The following is a 24,545-nucleotide window of genomic DNA, read 5'->3' on the forward strand; positions in this document are numbered from 1 at the left end:
AACTTCAAGTGATTAAGAGGTATGTTCACAATAGGACACTATTGAAATATGACTCTCACTTCTGTTGAATATCTTTATAATTCCACTTTCACAGCATCACCCTCCCTGGGTCACAAAGCTCTTTGAGATCCAGAAGCAGCATGCAAGAAGGAAATGATGTCCATGTTTCCAGGCTATTTTTCACTGCTAATGAGAAAGGCCAAGAAAATAGTTCCACAGAGCACAAGTCAAAAAGTAAAAAAGTTTTTCCTCCCATTCTTATACATATAATGAGCCAGCCAATGTTACTCATAAGTAATATTATTTGCTGGAAGCTGTAAGAAGTTAGTCTGTTATATGCATGATTTTTAAAAACAGAATCCCCTTCAGTTCCATTCCCCGTACCCATCTTCCACCCCACACTCTTAGCTTCATCTTCCTGACCTCCCAAGTGGCTATTAAACAGAGTTAGAATGTGCTCAGGTGAACAATCTCCCTTGCTTGTCTGTCCCACTGTCCTGAATGTTACTCATTTTGGTCCTAAAGTCATCTGTGTTCTACACCAATGTGATGTCCCCGTCATTTTAATTGCTGAAATTATTTTCCTAATGGAAGGAAGATAGGTGTTCAAGAATACATCTATAGTGTATTCTTCTCTAAATAACAACACTTACTCTTTGAGAACAGAATGAATTTTCTAAGAATTTATAAATAAATTGGTTAACTATTTATATATTTATTTATTTCAACTATTTTTATCCCGCTTCTGTTTTTAAAATATTCGAGGTGGCTTACAAAATTTTTAAAACACAATATAAATATCTATAAAAAATTAAAATGTGAGACCCTATGGGGGACATAAAACTAGCTGAGACATCTTGAGAGGAGGGACACACACACACAGCCTCAAACACCAATAAACGCATGAGTAAAAAGGGTGGCTTTAGTCTGGCACTGAAACAATGTTAACGTTGGTGCCAAGCGAATATCCTAAGGGAGAGAATTCCACAGCCTGGGAGCAACAGCTGAGAAGGCCCTGTTTCACTTTGATGTTAATCTTATTTACACGAGTGGAGGAACACGGAGCAGAGCCTCCCTAGCTGACCTTACTACTGTAGCCAACTACTATGAAGCAAAATGAATTTTAAAAAAGGGTCCTTTAATAAATGTAGCAACTCTTGTCAGACATTTCTTTCTCCTGAACTATTTTAATAAAGGAATAACACAGATGCTTCAAGCTTTCTTTTGGTTTGAAATCACTAAAATCTTGTGTTTAGGTTACATTTGAAGTAATTCTTTAAAATAATTTTTTATTTAGGATTATAGGTAATTTTCCCCCAGTTAGTCATCATAACTGAAAGTGAAAAAACAACAACTTTTTGGTCCTAGACATTCAACACTTTGGTCATCTGAAGAAGTAGGCTGTGCCCACGAAAGCTCATGATACCATCTATATATGGTGTTAGTCTATGAAGTGCTACCAGACCATTTGTTGTTTTTTCAGTTTACCTGTACAGACTAACTCGGCTACCCCCTGAAGCTTCATAACTGAAAGTGTCTTTTTCCACTGGAGCTGACAAATAAGGTTGTACTACAGAGAAATTCCACCTGAAACTGCAATGGTTCAAAAAAATTGCCATCTCCCATTATTGTCAATAGGATTGAGGAAATAATTTGCCCTCAGCAAGGTGACCATTTGGAGAAGATCATAAATCTCCTAGGGTATGTCTACACTACCCCGCTAGTTCGAACTAGCGGGGTAATATATGCATACCGAACTTGCTAATGAAGCCCGGGATTTGAATTTCCCGGGCTTCATTAGCATAAAGCCGGTGGAACGAGGTGTACAGATAGTTCGGAATAGCTAGCTAGTTCGAACTATCTAGCCCGTGCCGCGTGTAGCCGCGCGGCACGGGGTTCACACTAGCCGGCTTTTAAAAATGGCAGAGCCAGCTTTATGCTAATGAAGCCCGGGAAATTCAAATCCCAGGCTTCATTAGCAAGTTCGGTATGCATACATTACCCCGCTAGTTCGAACTAGCAGGTTAGTGTAGACATACCCTGAATCTTTCTGGAAAAAATAAAAAGGTGGCCATTTTGAGAAAGAGCATAGTAACTAAGGACAGCTACAGCCTCAATACCATTGGGACAAGTATTTTTGAGAAAAAAAACCACACAGTTCTTTGTGAATTTCCCTGACACAGCTTTGTATGCACCAGCTTCTGCAGGCAGAGACTTTCAATTACGGAAAACAATGTCAAAAATGACCATTGTGAAATGTTTTTTCAAGAGCTACCCATTGCATTTGTTCTACCCAGTGGAATGTACAATGCAGGAGAGAGAGGGAGATTCAGGAGGTGCGAGCAAGGAAATGTAGGAAGCACAGGAAGCAGAGGAAATTTGCAGGACTAGAAAGAGGGAGAAGTTGGGTTGCATTTTTCAACTGCTTTGTTCTATAAATGCAGCTTAAATGACCAGTAGGCTCTGTCTGCTTTGTGCTGTACAGATGAATATGGCCATAAAAGTTAAAATTTAATGAGGGCTTATTTTTGGCTGATAATTCCTATCTTTAAATCATTCAAAACATCATGTGAAACATCAGTCTCTTTTGGATTTTTTGTTTACTGTTCTTTTTTTTTTAATGGGAAGGGAAAAAAATAAAATACTTATCACACAAACAAACAAAAAAAGAGAGACCAGTAATTACACAGATGTTGCAATTATGTCAAAACCCAGCATTTTAAATCCAGAGTTAAGGTTAAACTTTAAAACTGTATGGAAATCCACAGCTAGCACACCCAAACAGGTTTACCTCTGCTTTGTCATGATAGTATAATCTAATCTGTCATTTAAAAATCAGACTAAACTACTCTGGGAACACAAAATTAATCATAATGCCTTAATCATGTGGTTATTGCAGGTTAGAGATGTAAAATCCCAGTTAATCAATTAACCAGCTAAACCTTAGGTTTAACAGGTTAACCTATTAAGGGGGATCCCAGGGAAAACCACTCCAGCCCATCTGGAGCAGCTTCATACACACACACCCCTGCACACAGGGCTGCCATTGCCACTTCCCACAGGGCTCCTGCTTCCAGCCCTTCCCTCCCCCCTGGGCACAGAGTTGTGGGCTGCTACTTCTCCTCCTGGCCCCCATGTGTGTAGGGTGGCTAGCTCCTACTCCTGGCTCCCCCAGCATGGGACGGCCAGCTTCCAATACATGCAGAGCTGGAGCAGCCCTCTGCCTGTGGTGGGCCATAGGTAGAGGGCTGCTCCCGTGTACCGGTTAACTCGTACCTGGTAAGTATCACCTAATAACGGTGATGCTTAGTAGGTAATTGGTTAATCAGTTACCCATTCACATCCCTATTGCAGGTGTCACTTCAGGGCAGAGTTAAGGTTATTTGCATGCACTAACTGTAGATTTTCATTCTTTAACATATTTTGATATTTTATGTTTAACCTTTATTCTCCATTTCCTTGGTTTATAATGGTTAGGATAATAATAACTTCATAGAATCATAGAATACTAGGACTGGAAGGGACCTCGAGAGGTCATCGAGTCCTGTCCCCTGCCCTCAAGGCAGGACCAAATACTGTCTAGACCATCCCTGATAGACATTTATCTAACCTACTCTTAAATATCTCCAGAGATGGAGATTCCACAACCTCCCTGGACAATTTATTCCAGTGTTTGACTACCCTGACAGTTAGGAACTTTTTCCTAATGTCCAGCCTAAACCTCCCTTGCTGCAGTTTAAACCCATTGCTTCTTGTTCTATCCTCAGAGACCAAGATGAACAGTTTTCTCCCTCCTCCTTATAACACCCTTTTAGATACCTGAAAACTGCTAGCATGTCCCCCCTAAATCTTCTCTTTTCTAAACTAAACAAACCCAATTCTTTCAGCCTTCCTTCATAGGTCATGTTCTCTAGACCTTTAATCATTCTTGTTGCTCTTCTCTGGACTCTCTCTAATTTCTCCACATTCTTCTTGAAATGCGGTGCCCAGAACTGGACATAATACTCCAACTGAGGCCTAACTAGCGCAGAGTAGAGCAGAAGAATGACTTCTCGTGTCTTGCTCATAACTCACCTGTTAATGCATCCCAGAATCATGTTTGCTTTTTTTGCAACAGCATCACACTGCTGACTCATATTCAGCTTGTGGTCCACTATAACCCCTAGATCCCTTTCTGCTGTACTCCTTCCTAGACAGCCGTTTCCCATTCTGTATGTGTGAAACGGATTGTTCCTTCATAAGTGAAGCACTTTGCATTTGTCTTTATTAAACTTCATCCTGCTTACCTCAGACCATTTCTCCAATTTGTCCAGATCATTTTGAATTACAACCCTATCCTCCAGATTAGTCACAACCCCTCCCAGCTTGGTATCATCTAATTTAATAAGTGTACTTTCTATGCCAATATCTAAATCGTTGATGAAGATATTAAACAGAGCTGGTCCCAAAACAGACCCCTATGGAACACCACTTTTTATACCTTTCCAGTGGGATTGTGAACCATTGATAACTACTCTTATCAATGAGTATGGTTATCCAGCCAGTTATGCACCCACCTAATAGTAGCCCCATCTAAGTTGTATTTGCCTAGTTTATTGATAAGAATATAATGCGAGACCGTATCAAATACCTTACTAAAGTCTAGGTATACCACATCCACCACTTCTCCCTTATCCACAAGACTTGTTATCCTATCAAAGAAAGCTATCAGATTGGTTTGACATGATTTGTTCTTTACAAATCCATGCTGGCTGTTCCCTATCACCTTGCCACCTTCCAAGTGTTTACAGATGATTTCCTTAATTACTTGCTCCATTATCTTCCATGGCACAGAAGTTAAACTAACTGATCTGTAGTTTCCTGGGTTGTTCTTATTTCTCTTTTTATAAATGGGCACTATATTTGTCCTTTTCCAGTCTTCTGGAATCTCTCCTGTCTCCCATGATTTTCCAAAGATGATAGCTAGAGGCTCAGAAACCTCCTCTATCAGCTCCTTGAGTATTCTAGGATGCATTTCATCAGGGCTGGTGACTTGCAGGCATCTAACATTTCTAGATGATTTTTAACTTGTTCTTTTTTTATTTTATCTTCTAAACCTACCCCCTTCCCACTAGCATTCACTATGTTAGGCTTCCCTATAATGTATTTTACCCTAAATTACTGATATGTCCTCTCGACCTGATCTTCATCTTCCTGGGATTTTTGTTTTGGAATGAAAAATAATTAACAATAAAACTGACATTACAGAACGTATTGCTTACCATACTGGGAAGATTCCCACAGTTTTGTTCAGTTTCTTGAATTAATAATTTTTTTGTCCCACATTTAAGCCTACTTAGGGTTGCCAGATGGTTTCAACAAAAATACCGGACACACTTGACATTACATCACAATCTACATTACATCTCATTTAGAAAATACCGGACATTCATATTTTCTCATTTATATTTTTTTAATTTGTTTCCTGAACAGAAAGCTCAAATACTGGACTGTCCTTGGCAACCCTAGGCCTACTGCCCCCTCTGCCCCTCTGGTTCCTTGTAACCAGAACCTGTTGCTCTGAATTTGGATGTATTAATGATATGCTGGGAAGCTGCATCCTATCTGTGTCCCTCATTTGTTCATGTTTCGCATCTGTAAATTAACCAACATCATCATCCATTTCTTAATTCCTCTTTGAATCTGCAATATGCACCTTAGCACAGGTATAAAGCCAAGTAGTGAGGGAAGCGGGACTGACAAACTGAAGGCTTTCCAGATGTGAAATGAACTATTGTGTAAAGAGCAGCTCATCTTGTTCTTTTGGATTGTCAGTAGCGAAAGGGAAGCATTTACTTCCGTACATTAGTACTTCACCAATTCTAATCAGATGTTCCTTGCTTCATTCTTTCAGCAAATTAGAACAATTACTGTGCTATATTTACCAGTCCAAATCAACACTGCTTGGCTTGCATCAGACAGTGACTGCAGAATTCCTTGCCCCGCTACCCTTCCCCCAAACACAGAGACACACCTTGCTGTGTTTATTCTGAGCTCACATTCACAATGCTAACAATGATGAGTGACAAAGTGTCATGCTGGAGGCAGTTCACCTTCATTTTACTTAGGAAAATAAAAAGTCTGTGTTTTTGTCGCTACCATTCTCTCTTTCACTTAGAGCAGGAGAGAGATGACAGGTATTGGGAAAGGAACATCTTTCAAGAGGGTGATGCATCAGGCTGCAGACAAGGGTTATCATGATGATCCCACTGAACCTGCTGTTTGAATGTTGGAGCTGACCTCCCAATAAAGTAGAAGTGCTGACCACAGTTACTTTTCTCCTCCTTCTCATTTGGTCTCTGGAAATAATGCACATGTGCTCTGTCCATAAATATATTATTTTGTGTTCTTGCCAGCCCAGACTAATAGGGCTAATGCTTCCTGAGGAGCAGCCCAAAGCTGCATTAGCCGCAGATGTTTGATTGATTTAAAACAAAAAGCCTGACCGCCAAACTGCTCTATATGGTTTCTCTTCCTGTCACTTTGCCTGCAGGGTTATCTCTGAAATGCAATTAAGGTGCTTAAAAGTACATTTTCAGGAAGATGCAGAATTGATGAGGGTAGCTATGCCGATGGGTGCCTCCAAATTGTTAGCACTACTGTGAAGGAAGTCATGCCCTACCCTTAATAGTTGCATGCAAGGTTTTTCCACTTAAACCAAGGTCTTAAATAGGAGGGCAGGCAAAAAAAAAAAAAAAAAAAAGCCTTCATCATAAAGTCTTTGCTATAGATGTGCTTTGCCAGTTAGAGACTTTTGTCTCCTGATCTTTTGCTCATTTATTATTGAAAATCAAATTTTTTTTCTAATTAGATGTTTACTTGGAAAGTTAAGTGCTGCAGAGATTTCACCCAGCCTCCTCCTCACTCCCATTTAGGCATTAAGAATGAAAGTCATCCTTGGTGCAATTCTGCTGAAGTCACTGAGTCAGGCCAGGGATCAGGCTGGCCCCATATTTTATTTTCCATGAATGAGGATATCCTTCCCCTCCTTGTCTGAGTATTAAGAAGGCAGTCATCCCCAGATTCTGACTTCAACCCAACCTACACACACAATCACACACATTCTAAGGTCAACAACGTGAGCAGGATTGGAGACAACACATTTTGGAACCAGCCAATATCATTCCTTAAATGTCTGGTGGGCAAAGCTAAACAGTCCTACCTCTGTCCTCACACAGGGGGGCATAGTTAGCCACAGTTAGACCCAGACTTCTGGTCCGGAGTGTTTATACTACACCTAGTTCAGCCTGTGACATGGGCAAATTTATTTTTTAAGTTATTTCCCAATCCTGCATCCACTGAAGTCAAAGAGAAAGCCGCCATTCATATACATGGTCCTTCTTTTAGCGCCTGGTTTGGATTCCATTGCAGTTCAATGAACTGACTCTCATTGACTTTAGTGGGCATTAGATCAAATCCTTTAATCCCCATGCTGTTTTGCTTGTGCATTATGGGTAAGATATATGCTTCCTCAGAGAGGACACTATATATAGTGTCTATATATAATATAGACTTTATTTATCATGTACTGTGCTTGCCTGACACTGTTATTCAGTGTGATGGGAGCTCCAAGGTGTAACCTCCAACGAGGGTACTGCTGAGTCATCTGTCCCACCAACCTGGGCTCTCTCTTGCACTGTGATGCTGTGACAAGCTGCAAACCCCTGGCAGGTGCTTCACTTACACAGACATCCACAAGCAGGGACACATCCTGCTGAGTTACATTAATGCTTTCCCCACCAACTCATGAAATAACAATAGAAAGACTCCAGCCAATTCTCGCAAGCCTTACACCCCAGAGCTGTATCATTTTGCCCTGGTCAGAAGCCTGACCAGTGTAAGCTTATTACTCAGTTCACCCCTCCCTCAATATGGAGAAAATATGCATCAGCTTTTGTACCTGAACTAAGGTTTCCCAAGCATTTCTAGGAAGATAACTACAGAAAGGCAGATTCTAAATGCTTGTAAATGGTAAAATCATAACATCTGAGAGAAAGTTCCCAAATAAAATTTAAAAAATGCACAGCCTACATTTTAGATCTTATTACACCAGGCAATATTTAGATTAGCAATTTTCTCACCTCATTGAATGTTACAGTTCTTAATGCACAGCCTTCCCCTTAAGCCCAGGCCAGTCTCTTCAGATGACCTTGTCTTCCTGGAGTTCCCGCTGCTTCCTGCATAAATGGGGGTAGGGAGGAGGAAAAGCAAAGACATGCTGCAACTATTCCTTATTTTGTTCCTGCAATGCATGTGCCTGGGAGACACTTGTCCAGAAATAAACTGGTGAGTTTTGCTGAGTCACCGTGATCAGGTAAATCCCCATTGTGTAGAGTTGGGCAACTGTCATTGATTTATAATCCCTTGATTACAACTCCCCTGTAGATCAATGGTCATGGAGCACCCTCTTGGGTGGTGGTCCTTTGTATGTCACTAGCAAATTTACAGTATATTTCAGTAACAACCAAACAGCAAAATCTCTTAGCTTTATACACACTAACATTATGTATATTTGAACAGATCAATGGGTTCAGCAGATTGTGGTCTTTTCATACGATATTTATTGTGTATGAAAAATCACAAGCATATACGAATGATTAATGTGAAGTTACAGAGTGCTGTTCTGAGGTGCATTTGCCTACACTCAGCTACATGTTTATGTTTGCAGTCATACTTCTGTGTACTAACACTATTTTTAATTAATATGCATTTTAGTTGCACAGTTTCTCAGAATTTACTGGCAGGATTCTTATGTGCAAGACATTAAATATGGTTATTTTCAAACATATTTAAGCAAAATAGTTACCCACCTGCCATTCAATGTCAATGGAATTGTGTGCCTAACTCTATTAGGCTTCTTTGAAAATCCTAGCATGTGTGTAAGCATGCTAGTTTAGGGTAGTCTATGTTAGTTTAATTTCTATGTTCTCTTGACTATTAGTGTATAGAAATGATAGAGCTGGTAAATACCTACTAAATCATTGAGTTAATCTCAGAAGGGAAGATGCAGTCTTGCAACAGAGGACATATCACATATTAAACTAATAGTATAGTCGCTCCTCTTTAACCAGGTCACAAAGTTGCAGGACCAAATTCTGCCCTAAGTCACTCCCTTGTAACATCCTAGAATTCAGCAGTGCAGCATGGGTTAAGCCAAGGACAGAAGTTAGCTCTCTAAGGACTAAAGTAATTTTTAAAGTATGCTGCAAAGCTGTTGACATGAAAAAAATATACTTCTCACCATCTACCACCAACCTTACCTTAATTTTATGTAATTGAAGTAAAGATAATTTATCAGCTGCAAGCAAACAATGGCCTTTTACATTACATTTTATTTGCATTTTCAGAAATTGTCTGCTTTCATTTCTGAAAATGTCTATTTATTTTAAGATAATTTGATATAGCTATTTAACTGAAATCAAGATTTCCATCAATATTTTCTAATGTGAATACCTAAGGTTAGGCATACAAATATTAAGGCATCTAAACAAGAGTGAGAGGATTTTCAAAGGTGATGAATACCTGTTGACTTCACTGTGACCTACAGGTGTTCACTAGTCCGTTTGTTGGACACCCTTCCCTTCCCCCAAAAAAACCCTAAATATGGAATACAACTAAATCAGATGAGCAGAAATTCCAAGCTATAAAGGTGGGAAATAATGTAGTACAATTGGTTTTTAGAGTGCACAAATAATCACATTGCAACATGTCTGCAAATTCATGGCTCCTGTAGATGTCATAAGTGTAGGGCATCTGCTGTATAATCACAGAATAATTATCTGGCACTTTTTGTCGTCTAAACTAGACCTCTGTTAACCTTCCTCCTATCTCTTTCTCAACTAAAACTGTAAGTTACATGGTAATTCATCATAGAAATACTTGGTAGCTTCAAATGTAATTACTTAGTCATCTTTCAGGCACATGTAATTACAATACCAGATTAACCTGTTCATGAGGCTTGAAGCCAGTCTGTTTAATGTGTCTTCAATCTAAATGCATTCTCTGTGTGCGTGTGCATGCACATGCACAATGTGTGTACCAGATTTGTGTGCATCTGTGTACCATCTGTGTATTGTATGTGTGCATGTGCATGTGTAGGAAAAACATCCAAATGCTTCTTCCTCAATGATCTATTTCACATTTTACAATGTATATTTTATAATCTCCTTAAAAGCACATATTTGTGTATTACTCACATGCAAGGTCAACATTATTCAGACAGCTATAACTATTTAAAGTGCCATTCTGCTTAGAAAAGTGTGCAGATAATATCATATGGCTTCATAGTTGTTTCCTCTCAATGGCTTCCAGAGCAAATGTGCTCAATCTACATATAATACAATGTTTTATTTTTCTTACTGCCAGTCATGCAGGCTCAACCTTGTGTCTGACATTCAAACACCTCTTCTTTCCTAGCTTGTGTATCATCGCCAATAATAAAGACACTATGGAGCTAATTGTTTCCCTTGCACCAGTACAATCTCATTGTCTTCAAGTGGGTTGCAGTGATATGACTGAGGGCAGAATTTGATCTTGCAAAAGTGAAACTTGAATAATAACTCAGTTAAAGAATAGTGAACTGGAGTAGAACCCAGCTCACTCTGCTCACCATGTTAGCTCAACAGTGCTGACAGGAATACAAAATAGTAAACATTTATTTTGGGGCACTCTGTGCATACTAGCAGCCATGCTCCACCAATGTGTTTGACCATCAACCTGAACCACAGCGTCTGTCTTGCAATAGATTAAAAAGTAGTGTTCAATCAGAAAATCCCACTTTTGCATGAGTGCCAGGCAACCCCAATGAGTCTGTTCACCTTCCCCTGAGAAATAAAGGATACACAATCTTACCCTCCTTATTTGGAATCTGTTAATCTGCCCAGGACGCAGGGTACTGTCCAGGAGTGGCTTGTCCATATAGGCGAACTAGGCGGTCGCATAGGGTGCCAAGTTAAATGGGGCGCCATGGGGCGCGAAATGGTGGCGCAATATCATTGAGGGGTTTGGAGGTGGGGGCGCCAATTGAATAGTTCGCCTAGGGCGCCAGTTGCTGGCAGCTAGTCTAGGGCCACTCCTGGTACTGTCATAATATTTGGGCCTACAAATTTACTCTAATTGTGAGCTGAACTGAAGTTCATACAGTGCCACAATAGCCTATAATAACAAGTATTGATGGGAAAAGGTATGAAAAGAAGACAGGCAGCATTAGTGTAAACAAAAAGGCCTACTGATAGAACTCAAGGACTGTGTTGAAACCATGCTCGATAAAAAACAGATGATGTGGAACAGGTAATTAATTATCCAAAATTGGTTTGTACCTAATATTAAGCCTAACTAGGTGGACAAATAATTAGGCTGTTCTATCCATTGCTCCCTTTTTGGGTCTTCAAATTAAAAGACGGTAGGGAGGAAATGGAAGAATAGAGGGAAACTATTGAAGCAAGTTTCACTATCATGGCTGCCATTCCCACTGTTTTATGGACCCTGGACCTTCTTTGTCCTAATTCTAAGGGATGACCTGACCAGATTAGGCCAGAGAGAGGAATGCATTTGACATCACCATCCCTACAAGCACCAACAGAATCCCAAATATCAGCTGATATGGAACAGCATTGTACTTTAAGAACAACAACTCCTGCGCATTTCCACTATCTTCTTCTCTTTTACCCCAAAAAACAGCTATTACCTAAGAAAGTGTCAAATGAGAAGATTTTTCCTTCTTAAACTCCAGATAAAGGAAAGGGTAACAAATGATATTGTTGTTAAAATAAAAGCCTTATTTAATACTTTACATTTCAAATGTTTTAACTGTTTTCCCTTCTTTTCTATATGTTAAATAAAAAGGTTACAAGATTTTTAATAGTGCATTTGCCATGATACTAAGTAGACAGAGGTCTCTCTATACTAACCCTCAGACCTTGTTTAACACTGTTTAATGCTGAACAGTGACTGGGTTATGTTAATATTGTTGACCCATTTATTCCATTTAAATTAATACATCAGTACATACTTGAGCAGTTGCCATGGCATCACTGCTATTGTTACTTGATCTAGCTTTGATCTAGCTAGATCAAAGTTAGCTCAGGTATGTCTACATGAGCAGCAATCACACCTCTGCAGTGTAGACTCATCCTGTGCCACGTAGGCAGTAGATTGCACACCTACAAAGTAGTTTAAAAAAAAAGATGATAATTTGCTTGTCTAGCAGATTGGATTTCTCAGATGACTGGTAATAAACTACTGAGTCTTTCATCTCCTTGTCACCACTTTGATTCAAATATGATTCTAGTTGGGGCAAGTGATCAAAAGTCACTCTTTTCTGATGGCTGGTTAGTAGCCTGTGGCAAACCAGTTGATGGTCTCACTTCAGTTTCTAATAGACAGATGTCCACAAAATATAACACACCATAACCTTTGATATCCTTGTAAGCAACAGAAAAGCCAAGGACTGAAGACAAGGAGACTATGCTCTCATCTCACCCCAAGAAGTGTTTTTTCCAGGTTAGGACTGAGACAAATTGGTATGGCATTGTGGGAAGGTTTGTGCTCTGGTTAAAATGACAGCTAGAGGATTTCAGTGCCCATAGCTGTCATTCTTGCGCATTTGCCAAGCCCAAAGATTTCTTATTCTTTATGTTAATTAAGCCATTTTTAGACACACAATGTTTGAGCTGATCTACTGTCTAAATGCTGTGTTTCATCATGATGCAAATTATGTGGACATATTAACCCTTAAATTAGGCTTTGTAATAACCCTTTTAATGTTTTTTAAATATAGCAGTGACCAAGTGCCTGGATGGGTCACTCTGAGAATGCCAGAAGAGGGCAGACTGCAAGAAGTAGGGCAGAGAATCTCCAAAATTGGTAATTTCTTCTATAAATTAGATTTGCCAAGCCAGTAACAAAGCAACTTTTGTAATACCATATAGACAAATCTAATATTGTGAAGGTTACTGAAAACCTTATTCACCATATTTGAAATTTTACCAATCACAAAGGACGGGACACATTGTTCACCAGGTCAATGAATATGTCACCCAAATACATGCTTACAGCTGATTCTTGTTGACTAAATGGGAAAGGGTATATTATATATGATTAAGAGACCAATATAGATACAAATGTGCATAAAGTCTTGAAGTCAGTTCAATAGCAGAGAGGCTGTTGATTTATAAAAGTCTTTCTGAAATCAATTAAAAATATTGTAGTCCAATAGACAGTTCAGGTGTAGAGTTTGCTCAAATTCTTCCATGAGAATTCCAAAGCAAATACAGAGTAAACCTGGAGACCTCAGTCTTGTGGCTTAGACTTTCCTTGTCAATGTTTAAGCAAACCTGAGATTAAAAAGTATCTGGCCCAGGACTTTTTCTTGAAAGTGTTATAGCAAGCCAATAAGCCTCTTGAGAGTAATTCACACAGTAGGCCTTTCCTCAAATGAAGAATAGGCAGTGTTACTTTGAAGCTAATCTTCAGTTTCCTGTGCAAACCCAGACAATTAACTGCATTCATTCAAATAAGACAACTAGCCATTCAAACTATCAAGGCATTTCATTATAGCATAAATAAGCTAAGGACAATGTAAATACTATTCTAAGTTCTTACAGCATTTTACATCCTTGATCTTAAAGTTAGCTCACCCCATTCACATGTATAACATAATGCCATTAAGGCACAACAGGGAATTAGCATCTACAATAGGAGTGGGCACTAAGTGGTCCATGGGCCAGAGATAGTTCACCAGGGTGAGCCCCTGGCATGCCACTAGCACTTTATTTACCTGTGCATCTGCATGTATGGCTGCTTACTGCTCCCATTGGCTGCGGATCACTGTTCCTAGCCAATGGGAACTGCAGTGTCCTGGTCTGTGTTACCCAAAAATATTCTCACTGGAGACCACCCAGGGTTACACTAGTATGGGTTTATTTCCACTAGGTAAAACTAAAGAGGAGAAAGCAGCCACCAAAGGTTTAAACTAAAGAAGATAGAACACACTCTCTCTCTCTCTCTCTCTCTCACTCACAGACAAGCAAGCAAGCACACACCCCTCCCTTCAGTCACTCACTCATTCACACCCATTCATTCCTGCCCTCAAGCACTCACACACTTACACAGACATATGAGTTGCAGAAGGAGCCAAGGCATGTGGATCCTGGAGGGTCTGTCTGCTCATCATGGCTGAGGAAGCTGGTCAGGAGAGACACTGGAGAGGAGCTTCTCAGGATCCAGGGAAGGAAAAAGAGAGTGTCTCACATGTGCTCCTTCTCTTTATATAGTGTCTGAATGGCTCCTGTGACTTATTCTCCTTGTCATCAGGGAGCATGCCCAAACTTCCCTTTATGCAGCAGAGAGCATGCCCATACTGTGATGACTCATTGAAATGTGCTCCATTGTTCCAAGCCTTCTTCAAACACAGTCTCCCACTCTCACTCTCTCTCCATTCACCCAAGGGAGAATGCAGCTTAGGGAAAATTACAAGCAAGGTGGCTGAGAGTTACGAAGTTTACAAAGATTGACAAGGATGACAATAAATTGCAGATTAACACCTTAGACCTTACAGTTTGGTGTAGCTTCAGAAAATCCATGTATATAAATCTAGTAAGCTCAGGCGGAAGTTTTTTTATGCAACAGTCTGCACTGCTTCCCACAACTCCCATTGGCTGGGAATGGTGATCTGAGGCCAGCAGGAGCAGCAAGTGGCCATACCTGCAGATGCACAGGTAAATGAAGTGCCTGTGGCCCACCAAATGCTGATCCTGGGGAACCACCTCTGGCTTATTATTGCCCACCCTGTTCTACAAACTAATCTGGCTACATCGTTAAACTTCTAACAAGAAATAGGTAAATTCAAATACATGTAGCATCTACTTTTGATTCTCTAATCATGCAGGCAGACATGTTAAAGATTCAAGGCTATTTAACATGACTGATAACTATGGACAAGGAATGGCCTTGTTTACCATTTCAATACTCTATTAATATCTCCTTAATGCTTACTTCTAGGCCACCCATCTTGTTCATTGCTTGACTTTTGCTGGCTCAGAATTATAACAGCCAACAACTGTCATGGTCACAGCTACAGTAACCAGCCTTTCTTCCCTTTCATTACCACTGTTTCTGACATTTCAGATCCTTTTGTGTAGTTGCATGACTGCATCTACCTCAAGGATAGCACTGCTTATTCATATGCTTTCCAGGCAACATTACTGAACTCCTTTGGAGAAAGACTTCCTTCAATAACATCTAGGGTAATGGTGCTGTTGTGCCACAGCATTTCAATCTCCAGCCTACAGAATTTTAGAGCAGAGATATTTTGTTCTACAGGAAAGTTCTAAAGCCTGTTATTTTCCATAGCACTTTTACAAAAGTCTGAGGCTGAATTAACTTTTGTGTAGTGCCCCTCTGTCCAGGGAAAGGCCTTTTAAAAGCCCTGGGGCATTGCCAGCTCTAGGACATCTTGGCAATAGTGTTTTAATGCAGCTGTTCTCTCAGGAAGCCAAAGTTGGAGGCAGTGAGCTGTTGAACCAGCAAGGTGTAACAGAGATTCAATGTAGATTGACCAGACCTCCTGAGTATCATCATCTAGATCTACTCAGATCTTTGGGGATCCAGATCTGAGACAATACCATTGTCCATTCCATCTAGAGGGGAACTCTACTGACGGAACTTAATGACATTTTCCTTACACACACATACACACACACAATTTTCTTTAGCTATTCCCATGTGGCAAAATTGATTGGGCCTTAAAACTAGGCTATTTTGAAGGGGAGGGAGTGCTGACATCTAGGGAGACACTTGTTAATAGGAAATAGCTATGGCTGTGAGTCAATGCATACCTTAAGCCGCTCTCATATTCCTCTTTATGCTACAGCAATTATAACTGGTTCTCTGAGATACCCTGTCCCCCCTTCTGGGTCAGCTGTAACAAAATGCATGTATTATCTAGGGGATCAGTAATGTAACACAATGGTGCCATCTGAGGGTACGTCTACCCAGCAAGGCTAAAGTTGAATTAAGCTACATAAGTTCAGCTATGTCAATTGCGTAGCTGAAGTCAAAATAGTTTAAGTTGGCTTGTGGAGCTGCCTACACAGCAGGAAGTCGAAGGAAGAACACTCTTCCTCCAGCTTCCCTTTCTCCTCCTGAAATGAGGATTACCATGAGTTGGAGTAAGAAGTCCTCCAGCTAGACATTATTTTAAAAATAAAGGCTTGTAGTGTAGACACTATGTTATTTTGGAATAACATCAGTTATTCCAAAATAACGTTGCTGTGTACACATAGCCTGAGTGAATGGGAAGAACACACAAATTTATAACTATATATAAAAAGAATTCTAGAGTTTTGCTCTCTGTAAAAAAGCAACATGGAATCTGTCACTTTAGGTCACAACAACCAAATGGAGTCTGACAGGAAGAAAAGAACCAAAGGACTTGTATCCAATTACTTCCAGAGGAAAATTAAATTATGGGAACACTAGCGATTGTGTTAGCAAATGAACACTGAAATGGAACTAGAAGTCCTCCTTATCCTGAAAACTGGATTTATCTGTGTTAAAAAAAAATAAGCATGACATGGACACACTTCTGAAAAGAAAGGGAAACTAAGATGATTCCTTAGCCAGCCAAGAACAGATTCACACAGTGTGATTGATAAATTACAAAAGTTCTAGGACTGTTGAAATGAGGATATGTTGATATAAAGAGAGATATGAAGAGGAAAAGAATTTGGGTTTGTGCAGTTTTTTATTTCTCTTAATGTATAAAGATGACTTGATAGTTTGTAATGATTTTTTCTGTTTTTAACCCTATTAAATTTCATCCCATTTCTATTATTTTTTAATGTTGTTCAGGTTTTATTGTATGATATTTTAGTCATCCTTTGTATTGGCAATACTGGTAAACTTTGTGCTATCTGCAAAGTTTTATTAGTGGACCCCACTTCTTGTGCCAAGGTCATTAATGAAATTATTAAATAAGTTTGGTTCCAAGACAGATCCCTAACAAACTTCACTAGTAACCTCGTTCCCAGCCTGACAGTTGACTTTTCAATGTGACTCATTGTAATCAGTTCCCTATCCACTTTTCAATTCTCATATTAATCCTCATCTTCTCTAATTTAACTAACAATTTCCCATGTGAAACTGTATCAAATGTCTTACAGAAATACAGTTACATTAGATCAATTGCATTTCCCTTGTCAAAAAAATCAGTTCTCTCCTCAAAGAAAAAGATCTGGCTGGTCTGGAATGATCCTATCTTTTGAAAAACTATGCTATATTTTATTCCAATTACAATTTGCCTCTGTGTCTTTAACTACTTTCTCTTTAAAAATTTGGTCTAAGACCTTGCATACAATTGAGGTCAAACTAACAGGTCTCTAGTTTCCCAGATCTCTTCTCCCCTTTCTTAAAAAAAGATACAATATTAGCAATTCTCCAGTTATTGGGTAAGGCCCCTGAATGTATGGCATCATTAAAAATCCTTGCTACTGGGTTTGCAATTTCATGTCCCAGTTTCTTTAATATTCTTGGGTGGAGATTATCCAGGGGGGACCACAGTTTGGTTCCATTAAACTGAGTTTGACATCAGCTTTGTATTTGGTAATTTTTTCTTCTATATCCTCTCCTCCATTAGTCACTCTGCTACTACCCCTAAGCTTCTCCTTCCTCTTATTAAACACTGAGGCTTGCTTTCTCAGTAAATCCTTACATTTTTGGTTAAAAAGCCTTTTTCTTGTACCAAAAGCCTTTCTGGGGGGAAATAGGATGGCGCACTATTAGATTTTGGCTCAACAGTTAACATTGTCAAGACTGTTGGGGTACGTCTGCACTAGCCCCCTAGATCGATCTAGGGAGGCTAATGAGGGTGACTGAAATTGCAAATCAAGCCCGGGATTTAAATATCCCGCGCTTGATTTGCATGTTCCCGGCCGGTCGCCATTGTAGAAATTGACTAGCCTGAAGTAACTGCCCGCGTCTACACACAGCAGTGAAACGGGATTCCGATTTAAAGCCCCTAAATCGAATTAGCTGGTAAATCTCATTGCAGGAGGAATACCAGCTAATTCAAGTTAGGGCTTTAAATCAGAATCTCATTTCACTGCCGTGTGTAGATGCGGTCAGTTACTTCAGGCTAATCAACTTCTAAAATGGCAATCAGCCGGGAACATGCAAATCAAGCACGGGATATTTAAATCCCGGGCTTGATTTGCAATTTCAGTCACCCTCATTAGCCTCACTAGATCGATCTAGGGGGCTAGTGTAGACGTACCCTTGTTTAGGGATGGTAACCAACTGTTCCAATATAACCAATATGCGAAAAAGAAAAACGTTTGCTTCTCTTCTTTCACACTAGTTTTGTTCATGTGCTGCAAGCACAGCCTGGTCAGTCATGAACAACATGGCCTCCTGCTCACTTCTCTGGTCTGAAACATCATCCAGATGGCATGCTCTGGGCTTCGTTCACAGTTCCTCCTGTATGCTGAGGCAAGGCTGCTTAAAAGACTGTGCTGAATTTTCCTGTAGAAATAAAAGCTTCTTGAAGCCAAGGTTGGTCAAGCTTGGAATCAGATGGAGGGCAAACAGATGGACAAGAAGGGCATAGAAGGTAATAAAGTGACCCACGAAGGAGAGAGTAGTAGGAATAGTAATCCTTAAATCCTAGAAGTTGCTTAGCATTCAAACAATCTGATGGCAAAGAGCTGGCTTTCTCACCTACTGATTTGTGTGCTGAGTGTACCAGAGAATTGGCAGACATGGTCCCGGGACAAGAACTCCCATTCTGATGGCCTCCAGACCCTTCCAGATGCACCCGTAGTTTTCTCTCTAACACTGTGGTCACCAACCAGTGGATCGCGATATACCGGTAGATCTCAGGGGCTCCAAGAGTTGCTCTTAAGCCCTCTCTGAACTGCGCACCTGTGCAGTACATTTACATTAGATTTCCTCATGTAATGTAGGCGGGGCTTCAAGGAAGGGAAGGGGCAGTAGATCTTTGCCTGTTCTGAGACTTAAAAAGTGATCTTGGGTGTAAAAAGGTTGGAGACCACTGCTCTAACCCATCAGGGAGGGGATAGTTGCCTATGCTGTCTGATCACTTTGTCCAGTCATTATCATTTCTGATGTTCTAGAATCAGAACATCAGAAATTCCAAACATCAGAACATTCCAAAACCAGGAATTTCTTCCCTATTTTTTTAATGCTTTGTTATGACAACTTATGATTGTCACAGTTATCGATCTAATGGCACCGCTGGCCCTTGCTGGTGTCTTTCATTAGACCCCCATTCAGGTCTGAGGCCTCAAGCCTTTGCCTCTCTCAGGGTGAAGGGAAATCACATGACTGGTGCTGGGCTGCAGTTCCCAGGGGTAAATGTGATCACTTCAGCACGCCCAACACACCTCAGTGCTACCAGGTTGTTTCCTTCAGGGAGCAATGACAACAAGTGGCTAGTATGGCAACCGAACAAGCTTCTTAAAGCAAACTTTTAATTAGAACCAAATAATTCCCCAGAAACAGATCTGAAAGCAAGGCACAGCCTACATGCTTGCCTGGCTTTCCCTGTAGCTTACCACTCTCAGGAAGCTGGGCAGAGTATATCTGCATCAGGCTCTCCCACTGGACCTTTGTCTCTGTCTTCCAGTTCAGTCTCTATCTCCAGAAATAGTAGCACACTCACAGGTCTCCAGTCCTCTCTGTACAAAGTCATTTTAACTGCTGAGCAACCCTACATCTCTACTAGCCTTGCAAATCAGTGGACATGGGCCACTGTTTTGGAAATGGCACTAAATGTTTTTGGGAGGTTGTTTAGATAGATCCACTATATTCCTTCTCTGTTTTTTTGCCAGCATGCCCCCATTAACCTAGACCAATGCATCAGTACAGGATATTCTAACAACCCAAACTAGCTATACAGTAACTTTACCTCACTAACCAGGGCATATGCAATATTCATAAACTTATTGGATACTGTTCTCAGAGCATTAAATAGCAGTTCCATGGCCACTTCAGGGACCTCATAATGTTCTGTGGAGATCATTGCACCATCATATTTCAGCTGAATACAGCAACCTACACTGAACTTGTAGGGAGTAGCACAGATTCCAGAGGGAAGGTTTTGGAGGGGCACCAGGAAGTCAGTCTGAATGTATAAGGATAGTAATAGATACGTAGCCGTGTTAGTCTGGTGTAGCTGAAACAAAAATCAGGACTATGTAGCACTGTAAAGACTAACAAGATGGTAGTTCTCTTAATAAACAGCCAATTTAGTTTTACAATGTTATTACCCAAAATGCAGTACATGAACCACCTAACAAATTGAACACATGATTCCTTTGAGTCATGCTGGTTTTTATCAAGAATTTAAAATGAAGCATTTACAAGTCAAGACAACTTTAAGTCACCTTCTACCCATCTTGATTCTGCAAGGTCTTTCCAAATCTGACAACACTTTGGGTACATCTAGACTACAGGCTTTTGTCAACAGAGGCTTTGTTGACAGATACTGTCGACAAAGCCTCTGTCGAAAAAGAGCACCTAGACTTCAGCCAGTTCTGTTGACAAAGCAAGCCGCTTTTTCGACAAAGAGTCTAGACGCCCTCTTTTGAAAAAGCACAGTGTGGATGCAGTAGCACCTATTTTCGACATAACTCTGTCGGAAAAAGGTGTTATTCCTTGTAGAATGAGATTTACCGCCATCGACAAAACGGCCACATTCTGTCGACTTAATGTCGACAGAACTTGGCGGTAGTATAGATGCAGGTATAGTTTTGTCAACAAAAGTCCACTTTTGTCGACAAAACCCTGTAGTCTAGATACACTCTTATTTAACTTCAAAATTTGCAGCTCAACAGGGCTTTAATCTAATCTTAGAGACAGGGGAAAATTTTCTGCTACATATTCTGGAAAGTCCATGGTTGCCGATGGATGTACAAGCTTAGCAATGGGTATATTTGAGGACAGGTAGCACTGAGCATCTTTGTATTACAGATTGATACAATCAGAGCTTTACACCTTGGGAGAGGAATGAGAGAGAGAGAGAGAGAGTCTATGAGAGAGAGTCTATTGTCATTTACTCTGCAGTAAGTCCACAGTAATTCCGGTAAATTTAATGGAACACACTCATTTCCTTCCCCGCTCCCACATTGCTCCTGGGGATAGTAATTTACTGCTGGACAATATCAGCAGTAAATAATTCTTCTCCACTCATGTGTGATGACTCAGCTGTGCTAGCTGGAGAATAATAGGATGGAACAAAAGCTCCACCCATTTCCTACCTCTCCCCACCCACTTGTTCTAGAAAGGCTAAGCAAATCCAGTCACCCCTTCCGCCTGAATCCTGACACCTAAAGTGTAGGAAACCTCTGTTGCCCACTTATGCAGGTGCTTAGGACAAGCCATAATCCAGCCTCTCCATCTTTAGTCCACCATTGGGAGGGGAAGAGCATGCACGTGTGTCCCAGCCTCCCCGGAGCAGTGGGGAGGGAAGAGGCCATACAGTCCCAGCTGGCCAGAGCCTCCTCAGCCCCCAGAGCAGTGGAAAGGGAGGTGATCATGTGGCTCCAGCCTCTCTGGCCCCCAGAGCAGTAGGCGGTGTGCAGCTTGAGCCACCCTGGAGCACGGGGAGGGCAGGAGCCGGGGGCAGCAACACTCTACCCCAGCAACTACACAACGCACCATAATAACTCGAACTCAGGAACCAATCCTTGCAACAAACCTCGGTGCCAACTCTGCCCACATATATACACCAGCAACACCATCACAGGACCTAACCAGATCAGCCATACTGTCACTGGTACATTCTCCTGCACATCTACCAACGTAATATATGCCATCATGTGCCAACAATGCCCCACTGCTATATACATTGGCCAAACTGGACAGTCCCTACGTAAAAGAATCAATGGACACAAATCTGATATTAGGAATGGCAACATACAAAAACCTGTAGGGGTTTCTTCCTGGACACACAATTGCAGATCTAAAAGTAGCCATCCTGCAGCAAAAAAACTTCAGGACCAGACTTCAAAGAGAAACTGCTGAGCTACAGTTCATCTTTAAGTTTGACACAATCAACTCAGGATTAAACAAAGACTGTGAATGGCTAGCTAACTACAAAAGCAGCTTCTGCTCTCTTGGAATTCACATCTCCAGATCAGCTGCTAGAAGTGGGCCTCATCCTCCTTGATTGGATCCACCTCGTCATCTCTAGCCTGATCCTGGCCTGCATATTTATACCTGCCTCTGGAAATTTCCAGTACATGCATCTGACGAAGTGAGTCTTTGCCCATGAGCCAGGGGCAGCAACACTCTACCCCATGAAAGCTTATGCTCCTACACTTCAGTTAGTCTACAAGGTGCCACAGGATTCCTCGTCGCTTCTACCCCCAGAACACCCGTAGTAGGTGTACTGGGGATTGAGTGTGGGAGGAGCCAAGCTGGCAGTTTGGGAAGGCAGCGTCTCCACCTGCCTAAGCCACTGGATGCCCATGAATGTCTCTTGTTTGTTAGATAATAGGATAGAAACAACTTTACACTGAACTTCTCTCCTGCCATACTATCTTATGGCATCACAAATGCAGTGGCGTAGTAGGGAGCGGGGGCAGTTGCCCCCGGGCGCCATGCTAGGGGGGCTCTAATTTAGTCCCCCTCCACTCCCAGTCATCCCTCGGCTCACCTGCTCCTCCTCCACCCACCGCCGCCGGCTGTAGCCTCCTCCCTGCCTTTCCGTCCTCAGCCCCGCCCTCCTCCATCTTTGCTGGCGGGTTAGTGCATGCGGAGGCCCAGCCACAAACTGGAGAGGTTGGGAGAAGGTGTGATACAAGCTTTCCTCCCCCTCTCCTCCCAGGGTTGGGCTCAGCCATGCATCAAGTTAAGGGCCCTGCCGCATGGCAGCAGCAGGGTGTGTGTGCAAATTTTGCCTTTGACCCTTGGCGCATCACACCCTCGCTACACCTCTGCACATATGACGTCTCTTTTCTGACAGTTTGGCTGGGAGTTGGATTGGGTGGCTGTTACTGCTGCCCAGGGGGCTTAGAAAAGCCAAGTGCAGTTTATAAAATCTTGTTTTAAAATACAATTCCCCATTTTTAGTTGGCAATAAATGCTATTCCCTGGCTGGAGTTTCGCCCCCTTCCCTGAACAAGTTGGGTACAGTTTCCAGTAAGTGAACTTATTCAAACCACCCCTCTTGTCTGTTTGAGTGTTCCTAAACAAAAGTCTCTGAAAAGTGATAGCAACGAGCCATCTGAAATCTGCTGTGGGGAGAGGTTTTAGAGGGAGGATCCTAAATCTGGGAAATAACCCAGCAGTGAGCACCTACTATTTGATATTCAAATTAGGTCAAAGAATAAAGCTGGATGGGGACGGGCCAAATATCGGAAAATCCTTTTCCGGAAAAAGAATTGGAAGAAATTATGCAACTGCAAGCGCAATTTGCATACCTTCTTTGAAAACCCCCCTCCACAGTGTAGCTGTACCCATCAGTGAGCAACAAAAGACCATTGGAGCAACCTCTCCATTCAGTAATTATATGAAAATGTATGATATTTGTGACTGCTCTTAATTATAAAAAAGGTTCAGTCATCTCAGTTGAACTAACAGGCACCACAGGGCACATTAGCCCTTGTAAGTTAAAATATCTTAGATAAGGGTTCATGGTCTTTACTCATACTGAGCTTTTTGCCACAAGGAATCCCACTGAAATCAAGAGTAAGGTACCACTCAACATGAGTATAGCAGAATAGGCCCTCGAAGCATGTTCTTAAGAAGAAAAATGGAGACCAAATATACTCATGCAAGATTATAAAAGCAACTAGATAAATTTAAATCTTCTTAATTTGTGCTCAGCAGCAGGCCTGACCGGAGGGGTGGGGGGGCAAAGGAGGCAGTTGCCCCAGGCCTAGCAATTCAAAGAGACCCAGGGTTCCCAGCTGTCGCTGTTGCTACTGTGGCAATGACAGCAGCCAGAGCCCCCTGACTGCCAGAACACCACACTGTGCTCTCTGTGTGGCTCTGAGGGCTGAGTGGGGGCACGCACTGTGCTCTGGGCAGTGCGAAGGGCTGGCTGCTCTTGGCCCTGCCCCTTCTGCCTGAGGCCCCGCCCCTTCTGGGAGCACAGAAAGGCCCCTCCCCCACACCTCGCTCAGGGCTCTGGGCAGGCTGTTGGCTTCCCTGCGCAGTAGAGCCCCTATTCAGAATGCAAGTGCTAGTCACCCTTAACGACTAATAGCTTCAGTGGGTCCCGTAAGGCCTGTTCCCTCCCTGATTGACTTCAGCAGAGCAGAAGCCGCCCCCTAGTTGGAAATTGTTCTGATTAACCATTAGACCATGCTTGACAGTCCCATTCCTGTGTTAATGTTGTTGAGTCAGCTGAGAGACCTCAGGATCCTAAAGCAAGTATCTCATGGGGAGCCATAATACTGTGACTACAGCACCATGGGATTCAGGACTTTCATGCAAGGCCAGTGCTGACTGCACGACTAGGACTTTCTATCTGTGAAAAGCAA

General features: G+C 41.5%; 1 long non-coding RNA gene across 2 annotated transcripts in view; it reads right to left on the reverse strand.

Annotated features, from left to right (window-relative positions):
• LOC142826816 (uncharacterized) overlaps nucleotides 1–14,324 on the reverse strand; it is a 28,946-nt gene extending 14,622 nt beyond the window's left edge. For both annotated transcript variants that reach the window (XR_012901077.1, XR_012901075.1), the window contains exons 1-2: nucleotides 14,148–14,324; nucleotides 8,121–8,216 (exon numbers count right to left, since the gene is read on the reverse strand). This is a non-coding gene — a long non-coding RNA (uncharacterized LOC142826816). The remainder of the gene's footprint in view (nucleotides 1–8,120; nucleotides 8,217–14,147) is intronic.
• Between the last annotated feature and the right edge of the window lie 10,221 nt (nucleotides 14,325–24,545).

This window comes from Pelodiscus sinensis, chromosome 2 (assembly GCF_049634645.1).
Source record: "Pelodiscus sinensis isolate JC-2024 chromosome 2, ASM4963464v1, whole genome shotgun sequence".
NCBI lineage: Eukaryota > Metazoa > Chordata > Testudines > Trionychidae > Pelodiscus > Pelodiscus sinensis.